Here is a 23,019-nt window from a genome sequence, read left to right as displayed (position 1 = left end):
AACAGACAAAGCACTGCACATCCCAGAGAGCAGAACCACCCTCAGTCTGCACAAGGGGAGCAGAGGTGTTCACAGCTTCACAGACTGCAGTGGGTTGGAAGGGACCTCAAAGGTCATCTTGTCCAAACCCCCCTTCCCCTTGCAGGCAGCAGGGACACCTCCAACTAGATCAGGCTGCCCAGGGCCACATCAAGACTGATCTTGAATGTCTCTAGGGATGGTGCTGCCTGTTCCAGTGTTTCACCACTCTCATTGTGCAGAACTTCCTCCTAATGTCCAACCTAATCTCCCCTGCTCCAGTTTCAAACCATTGTCTCTCATCCGATCACTCCAAGCCCTTCTAAACAGTCCCTTCCCAGCCTTCCTGTAGGTCTCTTGAATGTAGCTCTAAGGTCTCCTTGGAGCCTCCTCTCTCCATGCTGAACAGCCCCAGTTCTTTCAGCCAGTCATTATAGCAGAGGTGCTCCAACCTCTGATCATCCTCGTGGCCCTCCTCTTTACCTGCCCCAGCAGGTCTATGCCTCTCTTGTCTTGGGGGTCCCACAGCTGGTCACAGTACTCCAAGAGAGGTCTCACCAGAGCAGAGAGGCAAAGTAGGTTTATTTCTGTAGAGTTTGGTCCTGATTTTGTCTTCAGGATCCAGGGGATACAAGACAAGATCTTTTTCCCTTTGTCACCACTACCTCAATCATCCCTGGGCTGCAAAAGAACAAAGCTCATCTCAAGTCCCTAACATGGATACTTCTACTTGTTGCCTACAGTTTGGCTCTGCTCAAGAAGAGGCTAATAAGGCTTGTCCCAGGCTGCATGGAAGGTCTCTGGCAGAGCTATGAATCAAATCTAAGTTTGTAGTAGCCCTGGGCAGCTACTGGTGTATTATTGTCACTACCAAGAACAGGCTCCTTAGTGGTCAGAGGACTGAAAACAAGATAAGAGCAAGGCAAAGCCAAACTCCCTACCTCCAGGGACTTGATGCCCTAGAACTGGACCATGCCAAGCAGGGCTAAGCTCAGCTCTTTCAGTTCAGCCTCACCCAGGCACAGGGAGAAGCACACCCACTGCCCTGCCCAGCCCCAGGGCAGGCTGCTGTGGCGCTGAGGAAGAAATGGAGCAAATGAAGAGCTCTGTTAGCTCTCTTGCCTACCCAACAAGCTCAATCCTTCCAAACCATTTGTCTAATGTGTTCTTCAAAACCTCCAGTGACAGATCACTCTGCAAACCCCCTTAGCAATCTATTTTAGTGCTTCCCTATTTTTACTGCTCAACAACGTTTCCCCCCTGTCCAGCCTCGATTCTCCTCGCTGCAATTCAGGGCTGTGTTGAGTTCATTCCATTTCTTTGAGATTGTTTCTCTTTGATTCCTGTGGGCCTGTGTTGAGTGCTGGGATGGCCACAGGTTGCCATGCTCTAATAAATCAAACATTACAGAACAGAACTGAAAGGCCATCTCATTTGAGCTGCCCCCTTGCAAGGCCAGCTCAGGAGTTTGTGTGGCCATCCAAGCCTGTGCACAGGGCACAGCTAAAGCAACAGCCAAAAACAGGAGCTCTGTGTGTTAGAGTCTCAAACTGGCAACCAAAATTGAAGCAGTTAGAAAGAGACACTTCCAAAGGCACTGGCCTGATTTTCCCTCATTCACTGGCCACAGAGAATTCAGATTTGGGCACCCAAAGAATCAGTTGCTGTTCCAGGCAAGCTAATTACCTTCAGAGATGCAAGAGTTGCAGGGTTATTCTTCTGCCTGAAGTGTAGATGCTGGAGTTCAGCCTTAAGCTCCTAACTGAAACATTAGCTTGTGGCCTTGGGAAACCAGAAGGAGAGGAAAGCAATGTCGTGCCAGATAGCTGGACCTAGCAACCACCAGCCTGGCCCAGGGCACCACCAGCTCATTTATAAACAAAGATAGGGGGGAAAAATTGGGGCATGATGGGAAGCAAATCAGAGCAGCTCTGTGAGTAACCTCAGTGCAAATGTGACAGGCACAATCCCACACCTCTTGCTGAAGCAGAGCTGCTGAGCAGCCTCTGTGCTCTCAACTCCTCCTCCCGCATTTCCCTGGCGATGTGGCTCTGTGACCCCTTCCTTCTACCCACTCAGCTCTGAAAGGGATGGGACTCTGCCCACCTGGGCTGTGCTCCAGCCTCACAGCCAGAGCAGGCATTGGCAGTCTGAGTGTGCTCCTGCACAGAACCCGAGCTCCTTTCTGCCACCCTTAGAGCAGCAAACAAGAATTGTGTGATGAAGGCAGCTGTCTGCACCTCATCTGTGAGGAAATGGCACAGCTTTGCTGATCCCATCACAGCCAGCCACCCAACAGCAGCCTGTGGTCCTTGCTCTCCCCCATCAGCCCCTGCTGAAGACTGGTGAGGCCAGAGCTGCGGTCTTCAACCTCGGCTGGCCCACAACGCTGAGCACATCACATCCTGCGTCCTGCAACCTCTTCGTGACTCTGGCCCCAGCGCAGCGTCCCACACGAGGTCACACCAGGGACACACAGACAGCCCAGCCCACACCCAGCTGCACCACACAGCTCACACCATGACTCACGTGGCTCTGCTGCCCCTGCAGCCACCAACACAGCGCTGCTCGTAGCTTCAGCAGGGTCCAACCAGCTCCAGAAGAGCAATAGGACTTTGCTCTGCACCAGAGCTTCCTCACCAGCCACAGTGGCAGCAAGAACAAGTCCTCAGCATGCACTCACACGTTCCTGCATTTGCTCTTGAGCAGCCCTCACCGCCTCTCTGCGGCACTCCTCTGTGCAATGCCATCTTTGCACGAGCCTTTAGGATTGCTCTAGCAAATCAGCTTGGCCTGCTCATTTGTAGCAGCCTCCCAGCAGCCCTCCCTGTGCCCTGCTCCAAGGACAGGCACAACACCCACCAGCTCCCTGCAGGCACTAAACTTTTGGACAGCACTGCTCCTAAACCACTCAGTCCCAGCTTCTCCTGCCTGGCTTTCTTGTGCTCAACACTGCAAGGACCATGGGACTCCAAAGCTTATAATCTTGATAGACAGATGGGAAGAGAAAGCAAGGCAGCAAACTGTCCTTCCCACTTCATGTGCCAGAGGCTTGCTTTTGCACAGAGAGACTGAATGTCTCACCAGTAACTACTGATAACTGGAATCATAGAATGGTTTGGGTTGGAAGGGACCTCCAAAGGTCATCCAGTCCAACCTCCCAGCAGTCAGCAGGGACACCCTCCACTAGATCAGGTTGCTCAGAGCCTTGCCAAGCCTTACCTTGAATATTTCCAGGGATGGGCTTCCACTACTTCCCTGGGCAGCTCATTGCAGTGTTCCACCACCCTCAGGCTGCAGAACTTGCTTCTAACTTCCAATCTAAATCTGCTCTGCTGTACTTTCACAGAATCACCAAGGTTGGAAGAGACCTCAAAGATTATCAAGTCCAACCTGTCACCACAGACCTCATGAGTAGACCATGGTACCAAGTGCCACATCCAATCCCCTCTTGAACACCTCCAGGGACAGGGACTCCACCACCTCCCTGGGCAGCACATTCCAATGGCTAACAACTCTCTCTGGGAAGAACTTTCTCCTCACCTCCAGCCTAAAATTCCCCTGGCACAGCTTGAGACTGTGTCTTCTAATTTCCAACCATTGCCCCTCATCCTATCACTGCAGACAGAATCCAGACAGAGCCTTCCATTATAATACTTTCCTCCTCTTTTTTCATTCTTTCAGACCACTTCATAATGCTGCTACATCCTTTGTGCTGCTTCTTTATCTCTCTTCAGTTGATGCAACTTTCTTTTTCCTTCTTGCAGACACTTGGCCCAAGAAGGATGGGACAGCAGGCTTTAACTAATCACCTGAGACATTAACAACTGCATGTGCAATTATTTTGCAAGCCCTGTTTCCCTGATGAATTCCATCCTGTGCCTCTGCAGGCTGTATCCATTTGTTCCTTGCCTTTTGCTCCCAGATCCCATAAAGAACTTCTCCCTGTCATCATTAGGGCTGCTGCCTTTCTGTGTTCACTGACTAAGTGCTCCCAGTGGCTCGGGGCTACTCTGTGCCTTTAAAAGCAAACAGAACAACCCAAACAAACAAACGTGCCCCTGTTACTTCATTTCAGTTGCAAAACAACACCGCCCCAAGTACAAAACAATCCTGAGGAGTGGATACAGGGCAGGAAAACACAGACAAGTACATCTCACTCGGCTAGGCTAGGCTGGCAATGCAGACACAGCAGGGAAGCCACTCTTACATCCCACCTGGTGTTTACATGGAAGGGCTTAGGTTGGAAGGGACCTCAGAGATCATCTACTCCAACTGCCCTGCCATGGGCAGGGTCACCTCTCAGCTAGAACTGGATACTCAAGGCTGCTCATCCACCCCCAGGGAGGAGGCATCCACAACCTGCCTGGGCAGCCTGCTCCAGAATCTCACCACCCTCACACTGAAGAGCTTCCTAAGCTCCAGTCTAACCCTGCTCAGCTTCAAACCATTCCCACTTGTCCTGTCTCTAAACACTCTCAGGAGAAGTCCCTCTGCAGCCTTCCTGTAGGATCCCTTCAGCTATTGGAAGGCAGCTCTAAGATCCCCCACAGAGGATCTCTTCTCCAGGCTGGACACCCCCAGCACCCTCCTCAAGGCAGAGGTGCTCCAGCCCTTGGCTCATCTTTGTGGCCTCCTCTGGACTCACTCCAAGAGCTCTGTGTCCTTCTTATCCTGAAGACACCAGAGCATGGAGCAGTCATATCCACACCTAGAGAACACACCAAAAAAAAGAGAAATAAAAAAGGAAAACCCCAAGACACATAAGACAGCAGCTGGCTTGCTAATTCCCATCCACTGACAGCCACCTCCCCAATAATTAGAGGTTTGGGATGCTCTAACAAGGCTAACTCCAGCTCCACCCACAGGGCAAAGTTCAGTAAGAGAATCTGGGGGAAAAAAGAGAGAACAAAAACACTGTGCACTGTGCTAGAGCTCAAGAGCTGCTCAGCTTGGTGAGAACGTCCAAGAACACGAGGCAACAGACTCCTTGAATTAAAAAATAGTAATCCTCCTCTTCTTTTGTCTCTGAAGGACAGGATGTGTGCTTGAATTTTATAACAGACATTAAGTCAGGGCTGGAGAACCTTCCCTGTGGGGACAGGGTGAGAGTGTTGGGGCTGTTCAGCCTGGAGAAGGCTCCAGGGAGACCTCAGAGCAGCCTTCCAGTACCTGAAGGGGGCTAGAAGAAAGCTGGGGAGGGACTTTTGACAAGGGTTTGTGGTGACAGGACGAGAGGGAACAGATTGAAGCTGGAGGAGGGGAGATTTAGACTGGAGATTAGGAAGAATTTCTTTAGAGTGAGGGTGGGGAGACACTGGAACAGGTTGCCCAGGGAGGTTGTGAATGCCTCCTCCCTGGTGGTGTTCCGTGGTTCTGTGACTCTCTTCTCCCCACAGAGCCAGCCCAGGAAGGGATGATTTAGGAGTGCTGGTGTGGTGTCTCCAGTTTGGATGTAGCAAGCTGTGGGTTGGACTTTTTGGCCAGGTTAGCTCATCCTTGGGAAAGTACTGGCCCCATGTCATATCCTGGGAGTCCCTGCCCAAGTGAGAGTGCCCAAATGAGAGCTCTGGTTCATGGCAAGCCATGATGGATGGCAGGGGTGTGCCACTTCTTTCCTGGAGCAGTAGCAATAAGGTTTCTAGTTCACTTTATTTCCATTACTGGGATGCAAGGCAGAGCTGGTGAAGAAAAGAGTTCTCTTTCTTGGTAAAGGGGTGAAGCTTTTTTCAAGTGAAAATCTGAAGCACTGAACCTGTCAGCAGCTGGGAGATGATTCCTACAACTGACTGTGCTCATGGGGAAGCATTTTCTCCTGGAGTCCAATGGGAATCTGCCCAGCAGGAGCTTGTCCCCATCACCCCTTGTCTTTTTCCTTGTCAAAGGGAGTCTCCAAGCTCCTGGCAGCCACCTTTTATGCACTGCTCCATGGAAATAAGGTCTCCCCTAAGCCTTCTCTTCTCCAGAATGAACTAAAGCCAGCTCTCAGCCTTTCCTCATATGGCAGGGCTGCCAGTCCTCTGCTTGCAGGCTCCCACTGAAAGCACCAACTCCTCAGTACCAAACCTCACCGGCTGGAAAGGGAGTGAAAGAAAACCACACAAGCCCTCCTTAACCCAGCTTGAGTCTCCACTCCATAAAAGGGCTGCAGCAAAACTCTTCATTAGTCATGGCTGGCAAACTTGAAAGGAATAAAAGGAACCAATGAGTAATGCAACACTATAAAAACATAACAGCCTCAATAATGGGAAAATCAAACCCCAGCACAAAACCTCCACGTAAACAAAGCTACAAAAGGAGGAGTGCTTGAGCCAAGGTACATAGCTCCCAAAAAATTCCATCTGTATAACTGCATTTTGAGCAGTTCAGCTGAAGTGCTGCTCTCCCCAGCAGCTTGGAAATGGTGGCTTTCCAGGCCTGGCATATGCACAAGTGCAGAGACACAAGCATCAGCCCCGGCGCCTTGGGAATCCCTCCTAACCGTGGCCCAAGGAGCAGGTGAGAGGCAGTGACTCCATCTAGCATATGTGACAGCTTTAAAAGATGCATTTATGTGAGCAAATGGAGCATATCAGCTGCACTGTATTAACAGCAAGGGCTGCAAATGGGACTCAGACATTTGTGTGTTGCTTTAACTGGAAATTTGCTCGGCATACAGTCAAGGAGAAAACTGCTCTGAGTGGTACATCCAGAACAGCATCAACCAATTTTAATCTGCCACATTCCAGGAGCACAGCCTTGTCCATGCTCTGCATGCAGAGAGAAGCAAAGAGAGGCTTTCCAGTGTGGTGACTCTCACCAGGCTTTCCAGTGTGGTGCCTCTCACCAGGCTTTCCAGTGTGGTGCCTCTCACCAGGCTCTTGATCACCGTCCCTGGAGGTGTTCCAGAGGGGATCGGACGTGGCACTTGGTGCCATGGTTTAGTAGTCATGAGGTCTGGGGTGACAGGTTGGACTTGATGATCTTTGAGGTCTTTTCCAACCTTACTGATTCTATGATTCTAACCAACCAGCCACTTTACCAGCACAGAGAGGAGATCAACTCCAACTGCTGTGATTTGCAGCAGGATGAACCCTGCAGACCACTGCTGGCAGTCACAGGCTCCATCAACTACCTCAGCAAAGGGCTATCAAGAGCTTCAAGCCAAAGCTGATTTGATCATTCAGCTCATGATTTCTGATACCTTGCTAAAACCCCCAGATATCCAGCCCAAGAGTTTGCAAGAGAGTCTCCACATTCATTTTAATAACCTGGTGGAACATCTTTGGCTCTCGTGGCCCTGAAGCAAAGTTTAAGGCTGCACATGGCCAGAAACTGAAGGGGCAAAATGAGAAACAGTCCCAAAGGAACTGAAAAAAAGAAGATGCCACTCTCTTCTTTTTGGAGCTTTAACTTCCCTGGCACAGATTCCTTCCCAGCCTTGCCAAGCTCACCAGGCACGTGCACTGCTCTATCTGCCTTCCCCATGCTAGGGCCACCTCAGCCCAGCCCTGGCACAGCCCTGTCCCCCCACATCCTGCTGCCACAGCTCTTCCCAACACCCACTCCTGGCTATACTCAGGAAACTAAAGCAGGCTAAACCCAAAAAGTACTTAAGGACAAATTTGCTTCCCCATGGGAGCTTTTCCATAGATCTTCATGGACCCTAGCTTAACATCTTTTAACATCACAGCTTTATTAAATCACTTCCCCACTCCTGAATGCCACCTGTAGACATCTCTTAACTTGTGCTATCCTCCCAACTTTCTAACAGCTGGAACAGACCCAAGCTGGAATAAACCCAATCTCTTGACATCATAATACCCTCAGAGACCTAAAGAGCTATAGAGCAAATTCTTGTACAATATAATAATTGACTCAGCCTCCAAAGGATAAACACAGCAAGACAGAAAAACCTTTTTTTCCCCTTACCCATGCAGTGAAGATGTGATTGAAGATGTCATGTTCTGGATATATGAGCAATACTCTCATAACTCATCATCTGCAATAAATTGCTCTATCATTTGTACTGGTTAGAAGATATTCCAAGTCAAGACCAGCTGAAAGTAGAAGTTTAAAACATACTCAGCCTGGGAGAAAGAATTTCTCTCCTCCCCCTCCTTGTAGAACACTATGTTAAATCCCAGTCTCTCACCTGAAGCTAATGAATCTTTCCAAAATAGAATCATAGAATCAGTAAGGTTGGAAAAGACCTCAGAGATCATCAAGTCCAACTTACTACCTAACACCTCCTGACAACTAAACCATGGCTCCAAGTGCCACATCCAATCCTTTCTTGAACACCTCCAGGGATAGCGACTCCACCACCTCCCTGGGCAGCACATCCCAATGGCCAATTCCTCTTTCTGGGAAGAACTTTCTCCTCACCTCCAACCTAAACTTCCCCTGGCACAGCTTGAGACTGTGTCCTCTTGTTCTGGTGCTGGGTGCCTGGGAGAAGAGACCAACCCCCTCCTAGCTACAACCTCCCTTCAGGTAGCTGAAGATGGCAAGAAGGTCTCCCCTGAGCCTCCTCTTCTCCAGGCTAAGCAACCCCAGCTCCCTCAGCCTCTCCTCACAGGGCTGTGCTCCAGACCTCTCACAGCCTCGTTGCCCTTCTCTAGACACATTCAAATGCTTGAGTCCACCACACACGCCCCCAGCAGAAAGATCTGAGAGACCTGCCCGTGGCTTCAGGAAGAGCCACTGCAAACTTTAAAAGGCTTCCTGCAACGTTTGGCAGGGAAGAAATAATTGAATATGCAAAACCCCACACCACGGTGTGCCATGAGCCTCATTCTTTGAGGACAAATGCAATTACTTCAGCCCGGTTGGATCACACAGTGGATACAGAAGAGGAGCATCGTTCAGTGCAGGGGATTACTGCAATGTGCTGCCAGCTCCTCGGCTCGTGTTACAGAAGCACTTGGAGGACTCAAGGACTTTTGGATCCCGGTGCCACATCAAACCCTCCTCCTCTCCAAGCCTGCCTGCTGCATGCCCCTGGCCCTGTTGCAAAAGGGCTCAGCCAAGCTCCTGCACCAGCCCTTGCCTGTGCTCACCACCCTGCACAGGAATCTTTCCACATCTCCCTCTCCAGGGAGCCTGAAAGCTTCACTGAAGTGCTGGAAAAGGCTTTGACAAACCTCTTTTGGGAAGCAGGAGGGGAGCACACAACCATTGTCCAATTGCTACCTATCCAATGGCCCAAACAACTTGCCCATAATCACCTGGCTGCGGAGCCATTGACGTGAAAGATGCTACAAAAGAGCTCGGTTTTGGTTTGTTCTCTTTCCCCCCCATTCCCATAAAGCACCACTCACTTCCATAATTGAACCTTCAGCAACAAAGAACCTCTAACAAATGAAGCAATTGCTGGTGAAACTCGGACCCTAAATCCACACAGACAACAGCACTTGGAGTGAGCTCAGACAGGCATCCCCTGCTTAAATCCTTGTCTCAGGCCACTTAGAGACCTTGAAGTATTAGGTTCATTAGAGGTACTTGGGAGAGAACAAGGATGGCAAACAGGCTGAGCTCACTCCAAAGAGGAGGAGAAGATGCTAATTATACCACTGGTAAAATGGAACCACTTGGTGGGGGGTGGGGGGGGTGGGAGAGAAAACAAACAGTGAAGACAGGGAAGTGGTGCAAAAGCAGCTCTGGATTTAATCAGTGATGGAAAATCGGCCTGAAAGGAGAGCAGATTACATCAGGGCTGTGACAGGCAATCCATGAGCAATCATTTAACAGTTCCAATATTACTAACTTAAGCAAAATGTGTTTTTGCAAATGGCAGCCTCTCCCTTCTGCTGATAAAAGCCCAATTCAATTGTCTTCAATGTGTCAACATCGGCTATTGAAAGGGGAAAACAAATTGGGTGCCACCATCTGAAAGGAAACACCCTTTGATTCCAGAGAGTTGGGCTGAAGGGCTGAAAGGAGATGAGACAAGGCTGCAGGCTCACCAGCCAGCAACACCTTCCATCTTGAAGTGGCAGGCAGCAGAGTCCTGCAAGAGGCTCAAGAGCCTGGAGGAGCAGATTCAGCACCCCCCTGCCCCAATCCCTCCTGAAGCCTGCTTTGTTTCAAGGTGCAGTTTCTTACCATTGCTCCTTTTCCACTTTTGCCCTGCTTTGCAGCTCTAAGGGTGGCAAGGAGCCAGGTATTAGGTGAAAGTATCCCTCTGGTGCATGCCATGTGCAGTAGGTTAACACCACAGTCACCCACTGAGTGGTAGTGATGCCTCTTTATCTTTCTCCCTGAGTTTGCTCAACATGTCCTGAGGGGTGGCATAAGGGATTTGTGGTTGCAGCTTCCTTTGTCTTTGCAGGCAGATGCTGGAAGCTTTGAAGGCTGGGATGTCTCATGGAAGAGGCCTGATGAATACAGAAGCCCTCCAACCACCCTGAGCACATCCAAAAACCAGCTTTCTCAAAGAGAAGAAAACCAGGGGAAGGGCAGAGGGAACGGGAGGGAGAAGTCAGATGGGGAAGGAAGGCAGTAGGGATGAAAGAACTGCTCTGAAATTTAATGCACAGGAAACTCTGGAGCTGCTCTCTAGGATCATTGTCCAGGAGCAGCACAACTTCCCTGCCTCATTCAGACAGTACAAGACTCCATTCACAGTGAGTCCCCTGCAAGGGTTACTGCAAGTTTCTGGCCACCTCGTGCCCTCCACAGGGAGCAACTCTGGCCAAGACATTTCAAGTCCCAGCTGTAAGGTCATGCTAGCAGCATGGGCAAAGCTCATGCTGCCTGTTCCTGTCCTAACAGCAGTGGGAAGAGAGGATTCTTTAACTGCTGCTCTTACAAAGGAGTCATCCTCACAAGCAAAAACTCAGCAAGGGTAACAGTTTAGCACACAGTGCACTGTGCCATTATGATCTGAGCTTCTGGCCAAAGACCTAGAAATGAGCTCAGCTGACACCAACCAAATCCCTTCTAAACTACAGCCCAAAGCCCTGCTGGATTGTGTAGAAGCAAGCAAACAAGGGATTCATAACACAAAGTGAATGATTTGAGGGACAATAATGACCACTTTGAAAATCTTGTTTTCCTGCTTTGATTCATGCTGTGGTTACCCACACCAGAGCCTCCACAGCCTGCAGGTGACCTGAAAGAACTCTGCAAGATGTTATCATTTCCATGTAAAAGCAGCAAATGTACCAAGCCCTGTGTAATTTGCTCCTGTGCTTGAATGTAAAGCTGTGCAGAAATAAAAGATGCCTTTTCATCACCTGAATTTATCAAGCTTGAGCATCCAGCCACGGAACCACGTCCTGCCTTCGTGCCTTGGGCTAGCAGAAGTCTCTACCCCTGGTGGAGTACTTACAGCCAGTAACAAAATCACCCCTTAACCTCCTCTTTGTTGAAAGAAACAGATCAAGCTTCAGCCTCTCTCTCTCCAGCATGCTTTACAGGCTTCACATCATCCTTGTAGCTCTTTTCTTATCTCCTGCCAGTTTGCCAACATCATTTTTAAGGTATAGATACCATGACTGCACAGAATGCTTCTCCTACTTGTATTCATTATTTCTTTGCTTAGACAGCCAAAGATAGCATTACCACTCCTGAGAATTCCCAGCACACTACAAGACCAGCTAGTTATTGATAAGATAATGAAATTAAGCTGCAGCTTCTCACCTTGACTCCCAGGGGTTCCCCTCTCCAAGTGTGGGTTTTACTCCCTGCTCTCGTTAGGGTGGATTAGGAAGTTACCACACGCCAGCCCTGCTGCAGGAGCTGCCTGGGCAGTTTCCCTCTGCCTGCTAGAAATGCAAGATGACTTGACTCAACTTCATGCAAACTCTCCCACTCTCACAGTATGGGAACCCAGGTTGCCTTGGCTCTGATGACACAGGTAGTTGGTGATGCTGCAGACACCTCAAACCAGCTTCACAGATTGCATCGAGTTAGAAGGGACCCTCAAAGGTCATCTTGTCCACTGTCCACGAGTGAGCTTGTCCACTGTCAGGACCCCAAGCAGAAACAGGGCATGCTTCACCCAGGCACAGCAGCATGCAGTAAAGGCAGCTCCCAGGAGCCAAACAAGCTCCAGCAACCAAAGCCAGGCAGTGGCAGCAGAGCTGTGCTCCACACTCCTGCCAAAATAAATCTGCCACACTGGGCTACAGCATTTCACAGCCCTTCCAACACATCTACCCCTGCAACACAGAGCTCCTTCAGATGCAGCTCAAGGCAGACCTCAGATCCTCCTTCCAGAGACACGCTGCTGCTTCTCTGACACCAAGAGGACGAGGAGCTGGGGCCTCCAAGAGCCAACAGAGCATCCCTCCCCACAGCCACTTAGCCACAAGGTGCATTTTGGGCACCACTGCCAGCACGGTGCAGACTCACTCCACGGCTCTGGCATCTGATGCCAGATGGAAATTGCAAACTCATCCAGCCTTTGAAGGGATCTAGACCCAGGGATGTGCTTTAAGAAGCTTTCTCCCAGCCTTACCAGTTGGAAGCTAACATTTGGGGATATTTTTTTTTTTTTTTAATTTCCACCAACAGTCAGGGGGAAAAGAAACAAAATGTCACAGAAAATGTGCAAGCACTGACATCTTAAGACAAAAAATGATGCAGATTCCTCAACTGTTCACAGCACATTATGGAAATACATTCTTAGGGACTATTAAATATGGGGATTATTGACTAGATGAGCAGCAGCTCAATGGACTAGCTTGCAAATATGTCTTTAGACAATCCTTAAAATGCAGATTAATTAGCTAACAGACCAGAACCCTTTCCCCCCCCCTCCCCCTTTTCCTACAGATTTTCTAATGATCTCTTGCATAAACAAACACTTTGTTTGCATGTGCGTTGGCTGTGATGTTCTTCAACGACTAAATAGTAACTGAGGAGACTGAAATCTCATTTAACACTCAACAGGAGCAGAACAAAAGGCATCTCAGTCCAAATCACCACAGGACAGGTCTCCTTAAAGGCCCTCAGGAAGTTCAGCCACCAGAATCATAGAATTGTTAGGGTTGGAAGGGACCTCAAGGATCAGCCAGTTCCAACCCCCCCCCTGCCATGGGCAAGGGACACCTCATGCTAGATCAGGTTGCTCAGAGCCACATCCAGCCTGGCCTTGAAAACTTCCAGAGATGGGGCTTCTACCAGCACCAAAAGGCCATGGTTCCCAACTTCAGATACACCATGCAGACATCACATTTTTCCCCTCTTTATGCCATTAGGTTTCAGCAAAGAAACTCCAAGGCTGACATCCAAAATCCATTGCCTGGCATTCCCACCAACCCCACTTTGAAATGAGCAAGGCACAGGAGATGTCAGAAATACTGCTCAGGGCTCTCTGAAGACTCAGGGAAGTGTTGCTGTTGTCCAGCAGTGGTGGAGTCATGTTTGGAAGGCCTGTGTGGCATATAACCATAGAATGATAGGGGTTGGAAGAGACCTCTGGGGATCGAGTCCATCCCCCTCTGCCAAAGCAGGATCACCCAGGGCAGGTTGCACAGGAACTCATCCAGATGGGTCTGGAAAGTCTCCAGAGAAGGAGACTCCACAAGCTCTCTGGGCAGCCTAAAAGTAAAGAAGCTTTTTCCTCATGTTGAAGTGGAACTCCTTGGGTTCCAGTTTGTATCCATTGCCCCTTGTCCTACCACAGGACACCACTGAAAAGAGCCTGGCCCCTTCTCCTTGATCCCCACCCCCCAGGTATTTATACACAGGAATAAGATTCCCTCTCAGTCTTCTCTTTTCCCAGCTGAACAGCCCCAGGCCTATCAGCCTCTCCTCTTCATACAGATGTTCCAGACCCTTCATCATCCACATTGACTCTGTTGGACACTCTCTAGTCTACCACTGACCCTCTTGAACCGGGGAGCCCAGAACTGGAGAGAGGAGAAGGCTGAAGCTGGGGGGAGCCATTGCCCTGACCTCTGCTGCTGCCCTCATCCACTAATTCCTCTGTGCTGATTTGAACCCTGGAGTCAGACTTGTAAAAATCCCCTCTGGATTTTATGTTTGCCATTGATTTAGGCCTGAGCACAGTGGCCATTTGCTCAGCAGGGGTAATTAACATGCTCTTTGTGAACTGTGGTTCAGCTCCCACAGACTCCATTTCTTGATGTCTTTCCTGATGGGTTAAAATGGATATCAAACCCAATGCAAAGCGAGTGTGAAACATTATTATTCCACCTTCACACCCACTTTCCCTTGGTGTGAACAATAATGCAAACTGCAAGACAGTGATGAATTGGACCTGGAGAAGACCAGATGCTCTGTGAACATTAGCACAGTCTCTGCCCCAAACATTTTTCAGCCTAAAAAAGAGATGTGATAGCCTGCTTTCAAAGCTGCCCCGGCACACATACACTCTTTGAACACCAGGTGTTACCAGATCACACACAAGGTGGAGCAAAACTGGAATGCAAGTAGAGATTGGAGCACAGCCCTGTGAGGAGAGGCTGAGGGAGCTGGGGTTGCTTAGCCTGGAGAAGAGGAGCCTCAGGGGAGACCTTATTACAATACAATACAGTAAACCAGGTTGGAAAAGACCTTTGAGATCATCAAGCCCAACCTATCACCCAACACCATCCAATCAACTAAACCATGGCACCAAGTGCCTCGTCCAATCTCTTCTTAAACACCTCCAGTGATGGCGACTCCACCACCTCCCTGGGCAGCATTGCTCTCTACAGCTACCTGAAGGGAGGTTGGAGCCAGGTGGGGGTTGGTCTCTTCTCCCAGGCAGCCAGCACCAGAACAAGAGGACACAGTCTCAAGCTGTGCCAGGGGAGGTTTAGGCTGGATGTTAGGAACAAATTCTTCAAAGAAAGAGAGATTGGCCATTGGAATGTGCTGCCCAGGGAGGTGGTGGAGTCACCATCCCTGGAGGTGTTTAGGAGGAGACTGGATGGGGTGTTTGGTGCCATGGTTTAGTTGATTAGATGGTGTTGGGTGATAGGTTGGGCTTGATGATCTCAAAGGTCTTTTCCAACCCGATTAATTCTATTCTATTCTATCAAACAAGAAAACAGGGAGGGCAAGCAGTGAGTGTGGGTAGAGTACAATACAGTTTGATCAAGCTTTTTTAGGTTTAAAAAGGAAAAAAGGTAGTTTTGGCTCGTGTAAGTTTGCAGATCAGCACTGGTTTCAATGAGCTGTGCAGCAGAAGTGCTGTACTGCACTAAAGTGTTTGCAGCCAGGCTGTGCCTGTGGCTCTATTACTTCCCAGCCCTGCCACATCGCTCGAGATGAGCCACATCAAGAGCAACTCTATCAAACACAGCAATTTGCTTCTTCATTGCTGTCTGTGGAGGGAAAGCTCAGGGCTGCTGCCCAACATGAATCCCACTGCAGACTCAAACATCATTAGAGGACACAGTCTCAAGCTGCACCAGGCTGGATGTTAGGAAGAAGTTCTTCCCAGAAAGAGAGATTGGCCATGGGAATGTGCTGCCCAGGGAGGTGGTGGAGTCACCATCACTGGAGGTGTTTAGGAAGAGACTGGATGGGGTGCTTGGTGCCATGGTTTAGCTGATTAGATGGTGTTGGGTGATAGGTTGGACTTGATGATCTCAAAGGTCTCTTCCAACCTGGCTAATTCTATTCTATCAGTGACAACCATCCTTGCAATCCCTCTGGCTCTGAGCAGGGCCAGGGAGCCCTTAAACCCTTTCCTTGTATCAAACTGAAATGTATTCTTCAGAAAAATGTCAACTTGTGTCATTAACCCCCAAACTCCCAGGTTTTCAGCACCAAGTTCAAACTTAAGGCTGAACAAAATCTTTAAGGGATTTTTAAGAATCCACTCCCCCCTGAGCAGGCCCAGAAAAAGAATCATAGAATCACAGTGTTGTTTTGGTTGGAAAAGACCTCCAAGATCATCCAGTCCAGCCAGCAACCCAACACCACCATGGCCACTAAGCCATGGCCAAAGCAGCATGGCCACTAAGCCATGGCCAAAGCAGCATGGCCACAGGTTTCTTGAACACCTCCAGGGATGGGGACTCCACCACCTCCCTGGGCAGCCTGTGCCAATCCCTGACCATCCCTGCAGCAAAGAAATTGTTCCTAATCTCCAACCTAAACCTCCCCTGGCACAATTTTCAGCCCTTTTCCTCTCGTTCTATCAGCTGAGACTAGAGAAAGCAGACCAACCCCCACCTCACTGCAACCTCCTTTCTGGGAGCTGCAGAGAGCAATGAGGTCTCCCCTCAGCCTCCTCTTCTCCAGACTAACCAACTCCCGTTCCCTCAGCTGTTCTCCAGCCCCTTCACCAGCTTCTCCAGCAATTCAGTGTCAGATGTCCACATGGGAAGGAGAGAGCAGGGTGCAGAGCCACAACCCTGTAGAAAGAGCAGTTTTCTGCCAAGGTGCAATCACACAGCTCATCAGGCTGCAACGTTAGTGATGTTAACTGCTTCAGGTGGAGCCAGGGGAAAGATCCACAGCAGCTCTCCCCGGGGGAGAGGCTGCACAGAAAGAGCTGCTCCCCACCAGTCAGCCACCCCCAGTCCCCCATGACAGTTTCAGAAAGGAAAAACTTGCCTTTAAAAAAATTAAATATATATATATAAATAGCTAATTCTATAAGGAGCTGAGCACATGCCTGAGTGGGTGGGAAATTAGTAGTATTATTACTTTGTGCTCCTGGGGTCTGAGACCTCAGATGACTTGTTTGTGCCCTGAATGAATTTTTGCAGACTCATTATAAACTCTTGCAGAGCAGGGTTGATAAGGTCACAGAAGAATTTCCATTAACTGTAGCCTGGCTAGGGATTGCCAGCATGATCTATTCCTCTCATTTATGCATATGCAATAAGGCCAAGATGAAGCTCCCATGCTTTATTTCCACATCATTGTGCTGATGCTGAGCTTAACCAAATAAACAAACTGAAAAGTGAGCGGAGAAGGGGGAGAGGAGCAGAGAGACATCAGGAACAAAAAACTGTGCCTGGGTCACTGATGAAGGATGCAAATGCATTCTGCAGACTCTGAGAGCAGGAGATCTCAGCAGAGATGGAAAATCCCCTTGTGCTGGATGGCTCACTGGGTGCTCAGTTGAGACATTGCTGCTCCCATGCAAAGGATGGCCAGAATAAATATTGCTGCCCTGCCACCTGACTGAGACCTGGCTCAGGGATTTGCAATAAAGCAGAAACACAAAGGCTCCGGGCTCTCTAGTCTCCTTCCCACCACTGTGAGAGACCACAGCCTCTTGTAAAACTGCACTTCAGGCATGTAAGCAGTAACCTTCCCTTTCAAACCCTGCAAACACCTCCCAAGTCTCTGGGTAGGAGGCACTGCGGGTCTGGGTAGGAAATCACGCCTAGAGGCACAGCTTATGTCTCGGCTCCCTCCGTGATACGTCTGTATGTGGTATCCATCCCCTTGGAAAACACAGGGGGAAGTCCCAACCAGACAATCAAGGAGGAGCTCACCAGGACTCAGCAACGTTCCCCTGGAGTCATTTAAAGCCAGCCAGCCCTGCTGGATGCCAGCACAGTCTGGATGCCCACAGCCCCTGCTCCAGCAGCAATGAATCCCTGATCAGATGTGAGAGGCTTTGGCTCTCGCTGCTACATCGCTGCAGACATCTCCCTCCACCGAGCCCTTAGGCCACACGATGCCCAAGATGGAGAGCACTGTTTGCCAGCTCAGAGCATCTCCTGGGGCTCCCCTTCACCTGCAGCTTGTCCATACAGCCACGGCGCCGTGGCAGCTGCTCACCAACACCACTCCATGCTCCCGCACGTTCTCCCGGCAGCACCTTGGCTACATTACATGGCAAAGATTCACTCGGGGGTTTCCTTTATCTCAAGCTGTTAAAAACTCAAGCCCGAGATACACTCAGCTGCTACGGCAGCACCGGCACGCTCAAATCCAGCAGCCTTGCCTCTTAATTCTGTCAAATGTTTAGCAGCAAAAGCAAACCCTTTCTGCTGGCACTTCCCGATCATTAAAGGTAATATGTAAGCCCAGCCTCAGCGAGGGACCGTCACATAGTGCCCTGTCTGTGCTCTGATCAGCAGCCCTCCATTGCATTTCTGTTTTCCACACATCGCTCCGGAGGGGGCGAGGCGAGGATCGCGGAGAGCGGCCGCGGGCGCAGCGCGGAGCCGGCCGGGGCAGCCGGGGTGCGGCGCGGCCGTTCGTGCGGCAGCTCCGGCGAGCAGGGGGAAGTCTCTCGCAGCGCTCCAGGTCAGTCCCAACCCACCCCTCAGGCGAGCGAGGGTCGCAGTCCCGGCAGCCGGATAGGCACCGCTTGCCCCCGGTGAGGACCGATGCCGCCTCTCGGAGGGAGCTGCCGCGGCTAGAAGCAGCTGAGCAGCCCTTGGGCTGTGGGCAGTGCCCCGACCCCTCTCCCGGGGTGGAGATGGGGGGCAAAGTTGCCTGCAAAAGGTGTGCTGAGGTAGAGGACCTCCTGCAGCAGGTGGCTGAGGTGCACAAGACAGTCAAAAAGGTTGTGTAATATAAAGGAGGCAGAAATGGAGGTAGACAATTGGAGTCTGCACTGTACCCAAAGTCTGGGGCCAAACAGCCCCAAACTCCCCCACAGCATCACAGCACAGCCAGAAACAGGGAAAGCCAGCAAGGCAAATTGCAAGGACTAGAATTATTAGGAGGAAGAAACCTCCATCAGAGTCTGAGGTGACCCTGCAGAACCGATTCATGGCTCTGGAGGACAAGGATCCTCCCTCTGCTAGGTCCACAGACCCCAGCAGGACAGCCAGGTCAGCTCCCTCTTGTGTAACTACTTCAGCCACAAAGAAAAAGCAACAGGTGATAGCAGTGGGTGACTGCTGAGAGGTACAGAGGCACCCATTTGCCATCCCAACCCACAAGCTAGAGAGGTGTGCTGCTGACCAGGGGCTTACTGGAGTCCATGAGGATGCACCTGGGGTTAGAAGTAGAGTGACAGAGAGTTTATCGGTGAGGATTGTAAGGACAGGAAGGTGACATCATAGTGGGGGTCTGTCACAGGCCACCTGACCAAGAAGGCTGAGTGGCTGAGACCTTCTATAAACAGATAGGAGAGGCTTTGCGTTCACAAGCCCTGGTGGTCCTCATGGAAGACTTCAACCACCCCAAAGTCAGTGAGAATCAATACCCACAAACCAGGAACATCAGCAGACCTTTACAAAGGATAGACATGACACATGCTTAGTCCCAGCTGAATACAGAATAAAGCTTAAACCATCTTCAAAGAAGATGAAGTTCCTTGGATGAAGGAGTTCTGTCTGTAGGGCCCAAGAATGCCTGATTCCTTCCCAGTCTTTCATCACCTCTGTCACCCCCTGCACCTCCTTTCCCCTGATTTTCCCTCCTTTCTCTTCCTCCTCTGACACAAAAGCCCATCCCTACACCCACACAGGCACTCAGCCCCACATGGGCTCAAGCACTGTCTGCCCTCCATGCACACCCAGCAAAAACACCCAGCTCCTCTCCCAGCTAAAGGCTTTTCCTGGCTCCATTGCATGCAAAACCAGCTGCTTCTCCCAGAGAAAGAGGAACCTAAACCAACACAGCCTTGGTGGAAAGCAGAGATCTTACCTTGCAGTCAGATCATTTCCCATCAGAACTCAGGCAATCAGCCAGCATCTAGCTGAGGATCTCCCCCAAGTCCTGGGTGAGTTTGAAGTTCACTCACTGCTTTCCCATCAAGTAAAGAAACCAGCATGAGCACGCACACATGCGGTGGAGATGGGATTTCCTGACACACTTCAGCTTTCAGAACAGATAGTTTGGAGGCAGCACTGCACATACCTGCCTTGCTGTTCCTTTGATGAGCTCTCTGAGGACCAGCTCCCTCGAATCATTTGCCATTCACCCACAGATTGCTGCCATCTGGGTGTTTAGGCCTTTGCCAGCCCCCATGACACTTTGGCTTCTTTTCCTTGCACATCTTTCAAAGGAAATCTCCAGCAGGAAACTTAGAGCCAGCAGCAACACTGTCTCTGTGCCCCTCTCAGAGCTGCAGGCAGCTGCTCTAAACCTTCTTCCATTTAGAGCCAACCTTTCACAGCTGACTTCTCAGGCACTTGCTGATGCCTTTATCAGCCTTGCTCCCTACGCTTCCTACTCCTTCAAGCAGGACTCTGGGAGACACCCTGGCCTGCCCCCACCCACAACCATTGCCTTCAGGGTTCACCTGTGTCAGGCACCGTGTGCCCATCAGCACAGGAGACAGCCCACAGAGGGTTAAGAGAAATGGCCATTTGAAGCAACAAAAAAAAGAGCATTCTTCTTTGCTGTGCCAACACTAAAGCTCTCTTTCTGCTCAGCACAACCTGTCAGCTCTTTCTTCCCCACATCCCAGGCAAAGGTCTCTTCATCTCAGGGCATTCATTCATGCCAGCCATGGGGGTGAAACAGCACCTGCAGACCAGAGAGAGCCACACAGCAACTTTCCCAACTTCTGGCTTTGCTAATCAAGCCCAACTCTGAAATGGAAACCAACAGGGAAAGGTTCAGCTCCTTACCATCCCTACCCAGATGGTTCCCTTCAAATATACAGCCTAATATGCATAAATACTACAGCAGACTTACATCAAGACAGTTTAAAAATGCCTTGGCACTGTGGGAGCCTCACTGCAGATTGCTGTCAGAGAGCACACTTCTACCCCTCTGCTAAACGAAGACATGGCAGAGAAGCACCGAGCACAGTTAGCAGCCACCTCCTACCTGTGAGCTCCTTAGTCCTGACACCCAGGGACTGGCCACAGGACCAGCAGCTAGCTGCTGCTCGAAGGTCTACAGGAGCACGACCACTCCATGGGGACGCTCGCTCGCCCTCCGGTGCTCTAGACCCTCAGCTCCCGGTCCAGAGCGGCAGGGAATGCTCTGCTCCAGGCTAACTGCATCGGGCACATCCAGGCAGGATATGGCTGCTGAACGTCTGCTCTGAGACAGGGCTGTCTGCCTCGGAGAGACAAAGGGACTGGTTCCTGCTGGGGGCAAGCAGAGGATCCTCCCACTGCCGCGGCGTGGGGCACGGGTGCCTACCAGCAAGGCTGCCCAGGATGCAGTGGCGGTGCCAGCCGTCCCTCAGCGTCTCCTGCTAGCAGAAGGCCCCCAGGGAGGCAAGGCCCCCAGATCCTCCAGCACCTCGCTGCAAAGGAGGCACATGTGGGAGGCAAGCAAACCTCATCCACCCTAGGTTAACTTTCCTGAGGGGTCACAGCCTGGAGGTCTCAAGCCTACCCGGCTGGGGAAGAAAGAAAGAAGCCTGACAGATGATGAGAGCTGACCAGCACTTGCAGCATCTCTCATCTATGCAGAGCCCCCAGCCGGGGCTGCAGGCTGTGCCGGAGCTGATGCGTAAATAACACGGAATAAAGTTGGGCCTAGGAAGGGGGTTTCTGCGTGGAGTTTTCCCCCGCTGCCCAGAATCCAGGCTGCGTGCTCATCACAGGAGTCCCTGCCAGCACCAAAGCCGCACGTCTGCGCACACAGGGAGCGCCTCATGTATCCTAAGAGAAATTATTCACCAGCACAACTCCACCGAAACGCATTCCAGAACAATGAACCTTTCCTTTCCGGTCCAAAGCCCGAGAAAAATATCTGTTAAGCATCGTTTTCCTCACTGCCTGCAACTGTGGCACGCATCCTGGGAACACGGCGACATGCAAGTGCAGCCGGGGAGCATCCAGCCCAGCCAGCCTCGCTCCGCTCCTCCCAGAGATGCCCACCGCACACTTCCACATGCTGCGGACATCCCAGGAATCGTCCCCCAGGTTATCCACAGCGGCTGTAGACATACGGTCCCCCCCGCCCCCATCCCCGCACTCTTTGAACTTCAGCTCTCCTGAAAGCTTGAGTGTGACGTTCTGCAACTCTCGCAACACTGAGAAGGCTGCGTCGGCCACCAAGCCCCGCAAAGGGCTGGCAGCAAAGTCCTTTAGCAGAGGCTGCCCTGGGAGCGGGCGAACGGGGGCTACTGCTGCGGGCAACCATCGCCAGCCTGGCACATCGCGGCTCCCGCTCGCACCTCGCTGCCGGCGGCTGAGGCTGCTCGGAGCTCTGCAGCGGTGGGCGAGCCGAGCGGCTCTCCCTGGGGACCGGGGAGGACGGTGGGGCTGGGGCGAGCATCCCGCCGGGGACACCGGCCGGTTGCTCCAGCCCACCGAACCCCCCCCTCCCCACCCTCGGGAGCGGCACTGCCGGTTGTGGGGCGGAGTGGGGGGCGGGATACGACGCTGAACAGCGGGACCCGCCGCCCCTTCCCCACTCTCCCTCCGGCAGGGCGCGGGGATGCTCAACCCTCTCCCTGCGGTGGCCCCCGGGAGGCTCTTACCTGGGCTGGCCGGCGCGGCTCTGCCCGCGGCTGCTCCGGCCCCGCTCCGGCAGCGGCAGCGGCGGCGGCAGGTCCCCGGCGGCGAGCGGGGGAACTGCAAGGGGCGGGGGGCGACTGGCAGGGCTCGGCGCCGCGGGGCCGCGCCGCGGGAAGGGGCTGCCGGGCGCCGGAGCCCTCCCGTGGGCGTGCGGGGCAGCGCCGGGCAGGGATGCGGCGTGGGAGAGAGATAGGATGGAGAGAGCGCAGAGAGTCGGGACGGAGGCGGCTGGGATGGCAGGAGGGCAGGGGACTGGGGAGGGAGTCAAGGATGGGAGGAAAACAGAGGAGGGTGCAGGGATGCAGGGATGCCGGAGAGGCAGGGGGGAGGTAGGGGATCGAGAATGGAGAGGGAAAGAAGGGTAGAAACCGTGATGGAGGGAGCGCGAGGAGCTAGGATGCTCAGAGGATAGAGGATCGAGGAGGGAGGGAGGGCTTGAGGAGGGAGGGAAGGAGGGAACAGTGGGGCACTGGAAGTATTGTTTCTAGAATGGACCAGTTTTGCTAAGCCCAGACTGAGCATTCCTGGGAGGGCCGTTTGGAAAAGCTGTGCCTTCTCCCTACGCCTCCCAAATCCTTAACTGCTTTGAGACTCTGTGCCATTAGCCAGGGCCTTAGCTCTCCCTATGTGTCCTCCCCTGCTATGCTGTCTGAGAAGGATGCAGGGTGAGATACTTTTGCCCACAGCTCCTAAAATCCTGCCTGGGCCTTGA

At 51.7% G+C, this 23,019-nt stretch overlaps 1 protein-coding gene across 4 annotated transcripts in view; it reads right to left on the bottom strand.

Annotated features, from left to right (window-relative positions):
• GRIK4 (glutamate ionotropic receptor kainate type subunit 4) overlaps window positions 1-22,336 on the bottom strand; it is a 241,290-nt gene extending 218,954 nt beyond the window's left edge. For 3 of the 4 annotated variants that reach the window (XR_008462996.1, XM_054176046.1, XM_054176049.1), the window contains exon 1: window positions 20,659-20,881. The gene's annotated coding sequence lies outside the window, so the exon portion shown is untranslated. Of the gene's footprint in view, window positions 1-20,658; window positions 20,882-22,270 lie in introns of those variants that run through there. The other variant, XM_054176047.1, reaches the window with a different exon arrangement.
• Between the last annotated feature and the right edge of the window lie 683 nt (window positions 22,337-23,019).

The sequence above is a fragment of the Dryobates pubescens genome, chromosome 34 (genome assembly GCF_014839835.1).
Source record: "Dryobates pubescens isolate bDryPub1 chromosome 34, bDryPub1.pri, whole genome shotgun sequence".
Taxonomy (NCBI): Eukaryota; Metazoa; Chordata; class Aves; order Piciformes; family Picidae; genus Dryobates; species Dryobates pubescens.
The sequence above is the reverse complement of the archived record's forward strand: the minus strand, read 5'-3'. Positions and strand labels throughout refer to the sequence as shown.